Source organism: Macaca thibetana, chromosome 8, assembly GCF_024542745.1.
Source record: "Macaca thibetana thibetana isolate TM-01 chromosome 8, ASM2454274v1, whole genome shotgun sequence".
NCBI lineage: Eukaryota > Metazoa > Chordata > Mammalia > Primates > Cercopithecidae > Macaca > Macaca thibetana.
This window is the reverse complement of record NC_065585.1, coordinates 108,583,071-108,596,710: the sequence shown is the minus strand read 5'-3', so window position 1 is coordinate 108,596,710 and position 13,640 is coordinate 108,583,071. Positions and strand designations below refer to the sequence as shown.

The following is a 13,640-nucleotide window of genomic DNA, read 5'->3' as shown; positions in this document are numbered from 1 at the left end:
AGTTTAAAGGATCATAGCCAGATATAAGAGGAAACTGGAAGAATTTAAGATCCAGTCCAAATTTCAGGTGGATAACAAATCCTCAGAAATAATGAGCTAGAATCTAATAATCAGTGTACTGTAGTTTTTTTTAATGTAATTTTTCTCTCTACAATTACCTCATTTCTGCCAAAGATAATCAAAGTGACATTAATTTGTTTGCAAAATAAGTCTAAACTCATTAAACTTTGTCTGATCATTTATATAAGTACAGCAAGAATAGTGATTGACCACACAGGATCTCTTTAAGTTTGCTTTGGTGAAAATTTTCATAAGGAATTTCAGATTAAACTTTTAAGAAGCCTCTCAAGGATAGGAAGTCAAGCCAAAAACTGATCATCAAACTATTTCATACTGCAGCTGACTAGGAATACTTTTTAAAAAGAATCAAAACAATAACTGAATTACAAATATTTAAAACGACTATGGTTGAAAATCTGATGAGTTCATCAAGTTGATGGTGCAACTCATGAGGAAATTTGGTTATTTTCATGGCATATAATAACATTTTAACATAATTACCAAAATTATGATTGATAACATATCAGATTCCCAGGAATTTTATATAAACTTTGAAACACTCATATCAATGGCAGGCATCACTTATTTGGCAATGCTTCTCACATAATTTAACATATAAATAAGCCAAATTCATTTACTATTGCTCTTGTACAAGGTGAGGCACACATCCTTTCAGTTTTTCAGTAGCAAAACTGGGAAATTCCAAAGTTAATTCAAGGTCAAAAGACTAAATTTAGAATTGGATTAAGGGAAGTTTGTCAAAAATGTAAATAGGTTTAAACAATTGAATAGGGTCTTTTTGTTTATCTGTTTAATCGAAGCAACAACAAAATATTTTAAAGGCAAAAACAGAAGGTCACGTAGTTGCAAAAAACAACTTACCTCTTTTAACATTAAGAAGACTCACTTTTCTTAAGTAATCAAAGGCCTAATAAAAGACAACAATAATTACAAAAAAATCTTATAAAACATATAATATTTGTTTCCTAAGCAACAGCTTGTAAAAAAAGAAAACTAAATTTTCAGACCAATATTCTGTTTTAACAGACTAAGTTTGACTTCTGCATCTGTGTAATATTAATACTAAAGCTAATTTTTAATGAAATCTTTTAAATAAATTCATTCAATCTCAGTAAGTTTTAATCACACAATATAAGATTTACAAAAACCTTTTATAACCTTTTTTCATATGCTTAGCTTTGTATTTTGAAGAAAAACTAATTCCTCATACTTCTCCTTATCAAATACACCTTACTTTTCTCACATACATAATTGTTTCCCTTATAATTTCTAGTAATGTAGTCACATTACTTAATACTGAACTTAGTTATCTTTACTTCTAGTGAAATCTAGCAAGCATTTTGAACTCTATTACATCCGCATTCACTATTTTATAATTTTTAAAATCTCACTTTATCTCAATTTTTATTAATAGAACCAAATGTATTTAGCTTCCCTATACCACGTGAAAAGAAGAGATGCCAACATATATAAACTTAAATTTATGCTTAGCAATTTATGTTTCATTATTTTAACTTACTTAGAAATGACCCCGATAATGAGTATCTGTTAATTTCACTTAACAGATAAAAAATATTTGGTTTTAAGTTACCAAATATATTTTTGAAACAATTTTTAAATAGATACTGTGTAAAATATTGTCCTCCAGCTGATAGAAATCAGAGTGTGTTCTCACTGGTCACAAAGTCAAACTCTCAGGACACAAAATGAGACAAGAAAGAAAAAGCTGTCCCTGAGAGGGAAAGGACCAATAAGAAATGGGTATCCCCAAACCAAAACCAGATTTACAAAAGACTCATGATCCAAACAAATGATTTTCTCAAGCTAACCTGAATTTAGAAGGGGAGGGATAAAGAGAAATGTTTACTTTCTATTCTCAACCAGGCACTACAGTCCGAGATCCAGGAGAGCTGACCTTAGTACAAAGTTCTTACCTTTTCTTGCCTGGCTATTTGTCAGTTGTTCCAGATTCTCATCTGCAGGCTCTAGAGCAAGTCAGTTGTCTCAGCCACCCTGGGTTGTGTGCCAAAACTGCAGGTTAGAAAGATGTGATCCCTTTCCTCACCCATCATAAGTGTCACAGCCAGCAGGTATATTACAAAAGACAGGCTCTCAAGAGAAAAGCATAACAAATTTATTTAAGCAAAATTTTATGTGACACGAGAGCTTTCAGAAATGAATACCCATAGACCCAAGCAAAACTGCCTAGCAGTGATGTAAAAATGTGATTGGAAAAATCAATATGACCTAATGGTAACAGATGGAGGTAGTGGGGAACCCCACCAAGGCCTGTCTGTTCAGATTCTTCTTGGCTGCTATATGTAGCATTCTTTCCTCCTGGGTACAGGGCAGGACCTCTCTAGAATGACAGATTCAAGGGAGAATGGAGAAGGAAGAGAATGGCCTTTCTAGGTTTATGATTTCCTTTGGAGGAAAAGGTTCTAGTCTCTTTGACCTAACTTGGGGAAGAGGGACTCTGGTTTCTATAACTGGCTTCGGAGAGAATGAGGGGTCAGAGATAGGAGGGCAAGAGAAAGTCAGAGAGGTCTCAGCCCTTCTAATCTCTTTTCATTTTAAATATTTAGCAGGCCAGAGCACCATACTTTGGGTATTGTGCCATGAGCCCCAACATATTAATATCTCTTGATAGATTTTCTGCCAAGATTGAGGGAGACACAGATTTTGGCTTACATGCCAACTTTTATCAATTGATCGTCACTCCCTAGAGTACTGCTTTAACAAGGACTGTTGAGATTTCTTCCAGGCACTGCAGAGAAGAGCATCTTAATGGCCTTAGGACCCATGTCATTGGTTCAGGATTTTGGCATGATGCTAATTGTCAAACATACTTGCCCTTTAGAGCTTTTAAACCTATGTTAAAGTGACAATCCTAGTGTCCTCAGTAGAGATATTGGGCTACTTTACCATTTTGAATGTTGTATCTACATTCCAGTTCTCACTAATCTTTCATCTGTGGAAATTCTAAGAGATAATATTGCCTAAAATGTATGATCTAGATTATCAATTACTGTCTATTGCTCTGGATTTATCTTCCTCTACTGACTAGATTGTTAAGCAATGTGAAAGCAAGAATCTTCTTTCCCCAGTTATTAACTATGTGACTTCAGTCAGCATAATTGTATCTGTCAACTATTGCTACATAAAAAATACCCCAAAACTCAGTGATATGCACCAGTAAACACTGTTTATTATGCTCAAAAGTCTTTTGGTAAATTGGGGTGAGTCTGTTTCAAATTGCAGATCTGCAGATTCCTTAGATTGTCTCAGTTACCAAGGATTCCAGAGACAGTCACCTAAGGCAGCTCTGCTCAAAATATCTCCAATTCTTTGTGGACAAATGAGCTGCCAATGTCACAATGTTTTTGTAGCAATGGCAAAAACACAGAAAGATGGCTCTAATGGAGAAGCACATTTCAAGTCTCAGATTGAATCATGTTTTACAACACCTTTTGGCTAAATCAAGTCCATGGCCCAGCCCACTGTCATCAACGAAGTAGGAAAATAAACCACCCACAGTAGAACACAGAAAGGTGACTATTTGCTGAATCCAAACCCCAATAGGATTCATTTCCTGCAAACTAAAAGTAGTGATAACATGCAGAACTCTGAGGTTGCTTTGTGACAAGTGGAAAGAAAATGCTTGACATACATTGGCATTCAGTAAGTATTTGTTGGCTTATTGGATTTCTCTTTCTACCCTCACACTATATACGATGTGTGACACGCAGTTGGATTTTAGTGATTTACTAGACTTTGATTCAGAAATGATTTCCAGATTTTATCTCTGTTTCAGGTTGTAACCTTAGGCAAATTCAGAAATGCTTCACTTGATTTAATCAGGCAGTTAAGTTCTATATCTCCAACATACCGTTATCAGAGAATACTTTGGGTTTCTGTAAAATATATAAGTTTCACCAAGTATTCAAATATCATAACTTCTAATCATACCTTAGCAATAATTGTGTGGAAAATGTCACCTATTAAATTACTAATTTTCTTTTATTTTAAGTACAAACTACTTTCCACTAGTGAAATTAATCTTTCCATCATTCAGACACCAATTCTTGTACCACATAAAAGTCTCAAACTCAAAACCTTTGGTTTTGAAGCTTTATTTTCTTTGAAGCTTTATAAATATAAATAAGTTCTCATGAAGTATTAATACATCCTCTCCAGGCCACAAAAAAAATGAGTCATAATAAATAAAATATAATATCTTTAAATCTATAAAAGAATGCATTTTAAAAGGAATAATCAGAAAACTAAGTTACCAGCCTGTAATTTACTTTCAGGCGGGCGGCGGATCACAAGGTAATACCCCGTCTTTTACAAAAAAAAAAAAATTGCTTTGCGCCTGTAGTCCCACATCTTAGAATGGCACCTATGATGAACCGAGAAAGGATAGTGGGCGCTAAGTTACCAGTGTGACTTAGATATTTTCAGCTTTTGACATCTAAAGGAGAGTGCAGTGTGATAGATATCAGTTTCTCTAAGCAAAAATCACCTTCCAGGAGACTTTATTTAGAGAAGTAACAAGAAGGCAAGAATTTTCACTCTGTAGAATGAATGCTGTTTACAATAGAACCTGTCAATATTTTTTAATGTTGCATTTCCTAAAACCTGGGACAGGTTTGTTGACTATATTAGGATATTAATAAATATTTGTTCTGTCATCCCACTGTATTTTCACATTTTTCTCAGTATATATATATATCCATTTTGTTTGAGGGAAAATAACAGTAAATAGTAATATTCATAATGTATACATCAGACACTCTTCTAAATGTATTACTTATAATTTCTAACTACTGTAAGGGGGATATACTATTATTATCTTCATTTTACAGATGACAGTATTCAGATACACAAAGGGCAAGTAGCCTACTGAAGTCACAAAACTAGTAAGTGTCAATAACCAGGATTAAAACTCAGGCTTTCCGGATTCCAATCTATGCTCCTAACCATTATGTTACCAAGCTAACTTGGAAAATGCATATATTTTTAGAATGGCACCACAGCATGTTGAGTAAGAACATAAGTTTTAGAATGAAAACGTCTCCATTAAAATCCTTTTTCTGCTCTTTATTAGCCCTGCAACCTTGGGCAATATTCTTAACATCTCTAAAACTCTGTTTTGTGTGTGTATGTGTCAATGAAAGTATATTTACTTCAAAGGATTATTAATGGTGTAAGAATGTATTTAGCAGTGTATTGGCATATAATAAACTGGAATTATTAACACTATTTAGTCTAACTATCCTGAGAAATTAAATGGCTTGCCCAAGGTCATACATCTAGTTATGGAAAAGTGAAGTCTGAACTATGGATTTCTTCATTCAAAGTTCAGTGCTTTACACTTGCAATGGCCACCCCACAAGGATTTCTTACATTCCTTGACAAGGCGAGATGATACAGAAAGGAAACACACCGCCTTAAAATGTGGTGATAAATCATAAAGTGTGGTTAGGTTTACAAATTCATTGCAACACTTCGATCACTGCTTGCAGTTATCATGGTCTATTGCTTAATAGACCAGAAAGGGTAAGTAACAGAATATTTACAAAAGTCAGATTTCTTCATGCGGGGGGTGGGGGTGGGGGGGAGGTTCCATTCAAATTTGAGGCCTCAGTTAAATTTACATCATCAATATCTACATCATTTAGCAAATACTTCTTTATTTCCAGCTCTAAATCCTAATCTTTATCATTAATCACTTAAGAATTCCAGGTATCTGGCCGGGCGCGGTGGCTCACGCCTGTAATCCCAACACTTTGGGAGGCCGAGGCGGGCGGATCACGAGGTCAGGAGACCGAGACCATCCTGGCTAACACGGTGAAACCCCGTCTCTACTAAAAATACAAAAAAATTTAGCCAGGCGTGGTGGCGGGTGCCTGTAATCCCAGCTACTCGGGAGACTTAGGCAGGAGAATGGCGTGAACCCGGGAGGCGGAGCTTGCAGTGAGCAAAGACCACGCCACTGCACTCCAGGCTGGGCGACAGAGTGAGACTCCATCTCCAAAAAAAAAAAAAAAAAAAAAAAAAGCCCAAAGAAGCCCATGCATCTTTAGATTTTTTTTGTATCTCAGCATTTATCTGCCAGTTTCTTGCTTAGCATAGTTTATATCAAGGATTTTAAAAAATGTACTTGTTACCAAAACATGACTTTTTTTTTTTATCCTCCCTAGTTTTAATAGGAGTCAATATATGTATAAGGGCATATTTTATTTGCCTGGCATTTGGGCTTTTTCAAAAGCTATTTATAGGCATTAGAGCACATAAACTATTTTGTGTCCTTGTTACAATTTGCATTACTAAAATTATGTATTTTGCATTTAATTTTTAGGAAGTCAATTAATTCAGCACACTCAAAGTAGCTTTAGACATCTCTGTGGTTTGCCCAGAATTATTCCAGAAATACCCTAAACGCTGCTTTTTAAAGTCATATTTTTGACAATCTCCCTGCCCCCACCAATGCTTTCTGCAAATATTTTCTGTACATTCTCCAAGTCAGATTTGATTTAGCCCCACAGCTTTATAAATGTCCCTGAAACACATGGGGTATAACTGTAATCGATGACTCAGCATGTTTCCATCACATCAGAATCCAATTTCCAGTGGCACCACTTACTGTTTATTGTGCTGAGATCAATAGTTGAAAGAACCCTTAACCCAGACGCCTGCCCCACTACCCAACACGTATTCATAATATCAGTCTATAAATTCAATAGAAATATTAGGTTACAGGGGCATCCATGCTCGGAATAGCAAGATTTCTCGAGTTTTTGGAGTATGCTTCAAACAAGTTGCTCTTCTGACTCACCAAAGTCTTTCAGAATGAAAGTGCACCACAAAGCAGGACTCTCTGAACCACTAGAATTGTGTGTAGCTGAGTACATGGGCAAGGTGAGTTCTGAGGTATTTTTAGGACATAAAAAAGCTCCTGCTTTCCCATCTATTAGGTTGGTGCAAAAGTAAGTGTGGTTTTTGCCATTTGAAAGTAATAGCAAAAACCACAATTACTCTTTTTTTTTTTTTTTTTTTTTTTTTTTTTTTTTTGAGACAGAGTCTCACTCTGTCGCCCAGGCTGGAGTGCAGTGAAGCAATCTCGGCTCACTGCAAGCTCTGCCTCCCGGGTTCTCGCCATTCTCCTGCCTCAGCCTCCCTAGTAGCTGGGACTACAGGCGCCCACCACCATACCCGGCTAATTTTTTTTTTTTTTTTTTTTTTTTGTATTTTTAGTAGAAGACGGGGTTTCACCGTGTTCGCTAGGATGGTCTGGATCTCCTGACCTCATGATCCGCCCGCTTTGGCCTCCCAAAGCGCTAGGATTACCGGCATGAGGCACCGCTCCGGCCTACTTTTGCACCAACCTAATATTTAGTTGACTTAAGAACTGACATTCTTGTATGTGTGAATGTTTCCTATTTGTCCAACCTTTTCAAATCACTTGTTGAGATTCCCTTTTCTTCTGGGTCATAATGGGAGTCTGCAGCACAGCTGTGCAGGGGATTGCCCCAAATTGAATATTGAATGTAGATTCAGAGCTACTAATTTGCTTGAAACCGCTTTTCTTTCCTTCTTCCTCTGTGTGTGTGTGTGTGTGTGTGTGTGTGTGTGTGTGTGCGTGCTTGTTTTTAAAGAGACAGAGTAGTCTTGCTCTGTCACCCACACTGGACTACAGTGGCACAGTCTTGGCCCACTGCAGCCTCAAATTCCTGGGCACAGTCTTGGCCCACTGCAGCCTCAAATTCCTGGGCTCCAGCAATCCTCCTGCCTCAGCCTCTCCAAGTGCTGGGATTACAAGTTCGAACCACCACGCCCTGTCATTGTTCTTGTATTCCTTATGTATTTGTGGCAAATGCAGCTGCAAATATTTTTTAGGCCCCATGTCACATCTAAACCCTAGAAAAATGTTAAACTGGACAAGATGTATTTCATGGAAACTTTCAAAACACACAAAGCTTGGAAGCAAGCACTTTTTTTTTCTTTTTTCTTTTTTTGAAATGAAGTCTCACTCTGTTACCCAGGCTGGAGTGCAGTGGCACTGAATCAGTAGCTCTGAGTCTATATTCAATTCGGTGCAATCTTCTGCACAATCTCGGCTCACTGCAAGCTCTGCCTCCTGGATTCAAGCAATTCTCCTGCCTCAGCCTCCCGAGGAGCTGGGACTACAGGCGTGTGCCAGCAGGCCCGGCTAATTTTTGTATTTTTAGTAGAGATGGGGTTTCACCATGTTGGATAGGCTGATCTCGAACTCCTGACCTATGATCCACCTGCCACAGCCTCCCGAAGTGCTGGGATTACAGGCATGAGGCACTGGAAGTACTTTTGAACCTTTGATTTCTTACAATAAGAGAAGCAACTTTACATAAATTTCCCCAGTGGATTTTAATGTTTTCTGACTTAAATTGTTTTAAAAAAGTAAAATAAAGCAGGCAATATTTTCTTTGTATGCTTTGCTCAAGCTAGTTCACTGGTTACTGAGCTAAATCCAATGTGTTACCCCTCAACCCCACAGGCTGTGAAGAGATTTTTTACTGAATTTTATCCCAACTAAGATTTCACCCAAAGACTTTATTGTTTTAAAGCAGGAAAATTAGTTTGAGGAAAGAGCAATCTTTTGTTTACCAAAAAGATTCAATGAGCCATTTTGATTTTAGATTTCAAAATGTGACTAGACAAGGGAAATAAGACCAGGGAAAGCTAAAGCACTATGCATAATAAAATAAAGGGAAAAAAATTTATTTTTTTCTAGGCATTGCTGGAAAGAGAGGATGAAAAAACCTATAAACGGGGAGAAGACACGAAAACCAGTGAGAGGAGGCGGGGTTAGCCCTGCACAAAGACCAGGAATCTGAAGGGCTAAGACAACCAGGAGATGCAGGTGAGGATGCCTGAGGATTTCATGAGAAAAGGCATGGTAATGCTAGATTTCAAGTTGTTGACTCTATGATGACTGTGTGCAGTCCCATCCATTACTCTTGATCTTCATCAAAAAGTCTGCTACACACGTGTGAGTGACATTTTTAAAAGTCAAGAAACCTTAAGCACCTGGCTGGGCACGCTAGGTCACGTCTATCATCCCAACACTTTGAGAGACCGAGGCAGGTGGATCCAGAGGTCAGGAGTTCGAGACCAGCCTGGCCAAGATGGTGAAACCCTGTCTCTACTAAAAATACAAAAAATTATCCTGGCATAGTGGTACACGCCTGTAATACCAGCTACTTGGGAGTCTGAGGCTGGAGAATCTCATTTGTACCCAGGTGGCGGAGGTTGCAGTGAGCCAAGATTGTGCCACTGCACCCTACTCTAGCCTGGGAGACAGAGCAAGACTCCGTTTCCAAAAAAAAAAAAAGAAACTTTAAGCACCCAAAATGTAGCTTTGAGAAGAGCTAAGGGGTGTGGAACAGAGAAGATGAGTCAAAATTAAACAAGGATGAATCAGAAACAAGAGATAAGAGAAAAAAATTGGGAAAGAAACTGTAAACCCTCCCAAAATACCTGGTATCCCAAAGGAAAAGGACATGAGATTGTAGGTTTTCTTCCATAGACGGTAGCATGAGAGTCCAAATGAACTTATTTGCTTTATATCAAAGCAAAGTTTGCATAGGTTAATGAGCCTGGGGACACGTGGGCCATCGCATGATCATACAAGGATGTTTACAGATGAGAGACAGAATTTAAGGATGAAAATACAACAAATAGAATTACTTTTGGCCAGGTGTGGTGGCTCACGCCTGTAATCCTAGCACTTTGAGAAATCAAGGCAGCAGGGACACTTGAGGCCAGCCTGGGCAACAAAGCAAGACATTGTCTCTATGAAAAATTAAAATATTAGACGGTCATGGTGGTGCATGCCTATATTCCCAGCTATTTAGGAGGCCAAGGCAGGAGGATCACTTGAGCTCAAGAATTAGAGATTGTCGTGAGCTATGATTGCACCGCTGCACTCCAGCCTATGTGACAGAGGGAGGCGCTGCAAAAAAAAAAAAAAAAAAAAAAAAAAAAAAAGAATGGCTTTCCTTTCTCTTTCCTTACTGTTTCTTATGTTCCACCTGTGCCACCAAATTTTTGGCTTCTCTTAACCCTGATATTTCCAAGCTTCAAGTCCTGGAAATGAAAGGAAGAGGAAGAGTCTTAATGGGGGCTGGCAGATTAGATTAAACTTGCAGCTGCAGTTGCCCTTCCCTCACCCCTTTGTCCCCTGCCCATCTCACTACATATACATCCACATTACACATCTACAGACTTCTACATCTTCCAACTCAATTTTTTTAATTTAAAGAATTTTATGTATCGGACTTGAAGTGGGTCTTGCCATGGTATTAAGACAATCGAAGCAAATTTAAGGATCGATGCCCTGAGACGGAATAGAAACAATTCAAGAATGGCAAGGCAGGATGCTGATCAGTGTCTTGAGAGCCTAAAGGCAGTTCCTGCTCCTCTAAGCATAGGGTAGGATTATGGGACTGAAGAAGGTGACAGTCTTCCGCTTTACTTATATGAGTCCATGGCTTGCCTTTGTTTCCTCAAATTTGAGAAGTGATCAGTTTTACTAATAATGTTCCAGGGAAATGTACACATGAACTGAAAGTTGCTTCTGTAAAGCCATCTCTAAAGCACAGTCAGAGTTACTCATTTAAATCAATGTTATGACCAGGAAGGTGGAGCGATGCCTTGTGGTTTACTTCCATTTGGAAAACATATGGTTCAAGTTATACTTCTGCCCACAACAACTACCTTACTTGGCATGCAGAAAGATGTTTTAGAATGTATACAGAGAATGTGGAGACCAAACAGATTCCACTATTGACTTATTGTGAAATTTTGGGCAAATTTACCTAACATGTCTGAAACTCCTTTTCCTCATTTGAAAAACAACAGATTAATCATAATCAAGAATGATTTGTGATAGTTCAAATATATTATTTTCAAAGTGCCTTTTAACAAACAAACACATCAATGGTTTAGCATGCCAGTTAGATTTCTTTCTAGATAGCATTCTGGCTAGATTCCTCATGCTGCTGCCTCTCCCATCCTAGCAAACCGTGGCTTCTGCCATTTGAAATCAGTGGCTATGCCAAACAGCTTCATAGGCTAAATGTATTTTGAATGCTCAGAGTCAGGAGTCCTGCTTCTGACTGCATTGAGAGAGATTTTTGGCTCTGCTTGATTGTGGAAATTATGTTTGGAAGAATGGAAAGACTCAAAGCCAGTGTATCCACCAAGCAAATGCCACAAATGACCATCTCTTTTAAAAACAGTTAAAAGCTGTATTTTCTAAGGAAATACACACACACGTACACACATAGCACCACCACCATCGATCACCACCACAAAGCATTAGCCATTTGCTTCCAAATGCCAAATTAAACTATTTACATTTTACTCTTATTGTTGCTTTCTTATCATGTTTTTCTACAGGAGCCAAATACATCTAATTTCCTTCCTAACCCACACAGACCCTCACCTCTTCTTTCATGACTCTGAAAGGACAGCAGCTAACCTCACTGAGTACTTGCTAAGTGTTGGACTTTCTCGGTTCTCAAAACCACATTGTGATACTTTACAATGATTGGTAATTTATAAGTACAGAGAAGTTAAGTAACACTTGCAAGGTTCTATGGATGGCAAAAGATAAATACTTTCCCAGTCTGTCTGACACCAGAGTCCAGGCCATTAATCATCATTCCATCTTGCCTTCCAAGTTCTTTACCACCAAAATATTTTGACAGTAGTTAACATTATTTAGTATACTTCTGATACTGGTGAGCTAGGGAAGGTCCCCAGACACCAGTAGGACCTTGATCCAAGCCAGTGTCCAGGCTCTTGACACCACAGTGAGAAAGCATTCAAGGACAACTTGGAAAATAGCGAAAGTACAGAGATTTATTGCAAAGCAAAAAGTACATACTCAAGAAAAGGGAGTGTAGGTGTACTCAAGAGAGAGTTGGGCAGTGGCGCCTGGGGCTTCTAGATTTATGGGTTTCTTTAACCAAGGGGTAAATTACTCAAGAAGATTCCTGGAAAAGGGTGGAGATTTCTCGGAACTGTGTTGTCACCCATTTTTACACCAAATAAAAATGTTCCCAGAGCTGTCATGGCACGGGTGGGTGTGTGATCTAGGATGTTAATGAGTAGATAATGAGGTCCTGGGTGAAAATCTAGGTTAAGTCCAGGGCCATGTTGCATCCAGTGTTTTTAGCCAGATTGGTCCATGTCAGGCCTCTGAGCCCAAGCCAAGCCATCACATCCCCTGTGACTTGCATGTATATGCCCAGATGGCCTGAAGTAACTAAAGAATCACCAAAGAAGTGAAAATGCCCTGCCCCTGTCTTAACTGATGACATTCCACCATAAAAGAAGTGAAAATGGCCTGTCCTTGCCCTAAGTGATGACATTACCTTGTGAAATTCCTTTTCCTGGCTCATCCTGGCTCAAAAAGCTCCCCCACTGAGCACCTTGTGACTCCCACTCCTGCCTGCCAGAGAACAACCCCCCTTTGACTGTAATTTTCCTTTACCTACCCAAATCCTATAAAACGGCCCCACCCTTATCTCCCTTCGCTGACTCTCTTTTCTGACTCAGCCCACCTGCACCCAGGTGATTAAAAAGCTTTATTGCTCACACAAAGCCTGTTTGGTGGTCTCTTCACATGGTTGCACATGACAGTCCACACCCTGGTTTTCATGGTTTTATCAGCCTCTAGCTTGTGCAGTTATTTCAACAGTTTTTTCTTTTCTTTTTTTCTAATCATGTAAAACTGTTGCCTGGATTTGTCTGTTATTCTACGACCACCATATATTATTTCTGTCTCACTTCTAGGTGACAGGCCCTGTTCTAAATTCTTCATTTCACTATCTCTTTAAAACCATACCCTGAGTTTGAAATTGTTTTTATCGTTCTCAATTTTCAGATGAGGACACTGAGGCACAATTAAGGAATAACTTGTCAAAGATCACAGTGCTATTAGTGGTGAGAAAGAATGCAGATCCAAATCCTCCAACTCTGTATCCCCTATGTGCCCCACACCCTGCCCCCGCGGCCACACTGAAGACAGAGAACCACAGCAACCTGGTCGCACACTACCTTTTCAACCCTCACTGTCACCACACTAGATGCTGGGCCGCTACTCCTGGAATGCTCTACTCACTCCATGCTGTCTCCATTCCTGGGGTTTTCCCCTCCCTCCCTCCCTCTCTTCTCTGTGCTCACCTGGAGAAACTCCATCCTTCAGAGTCTCCAATGTCACTCACTCCCTGTGGACTTCCCTTCCCACCTCCCTGTCCTTCCCTAGACAATGTGTAATTATTTCCACAGCACTAGGATCAGGTTTCTATTGTGCAGTTTGCATGTTATGTCACAGCTAATTGTTTACTGTTCTGTCTCTTCTTCCAGATTAAGAACTCCTCAAAGAAGAAATGTCATTTTATTCATCTGTGTTCTCTAATGTCGAACAAAGTGACTGGCATATAAGAGATACACATTTAATTATATACTGAATTGAATTGGATACAACTGCTTTAGCTGTCCATTTG

The 13,640-nt window shown here is 38.8% G+C and overlaps 1 long non-coding RNA gene across 1 annotated transcript in view; it reads left to right on the top strand.

Moving 5' to 3' along the window:
• Positions 1 to 13,164, top strand: part of LOC126961824 (uncharacterized) — a 100,832-nt gene extending 87,668 nt beyond the window's left edge. The window contains exon 4 of the long non-coding RNA XR_007728433.1: positions 13,019 to 13,164. This is a non-coding gene — a long non-coding RNA (uncharacterized LOC126961824). The remainder of the gene's footprint in view (positions 1 to 13,018) is intronic.
• The last annotated feature ends 476 nt before the right edge of the window (positions 13,165 to 13,640 follow it).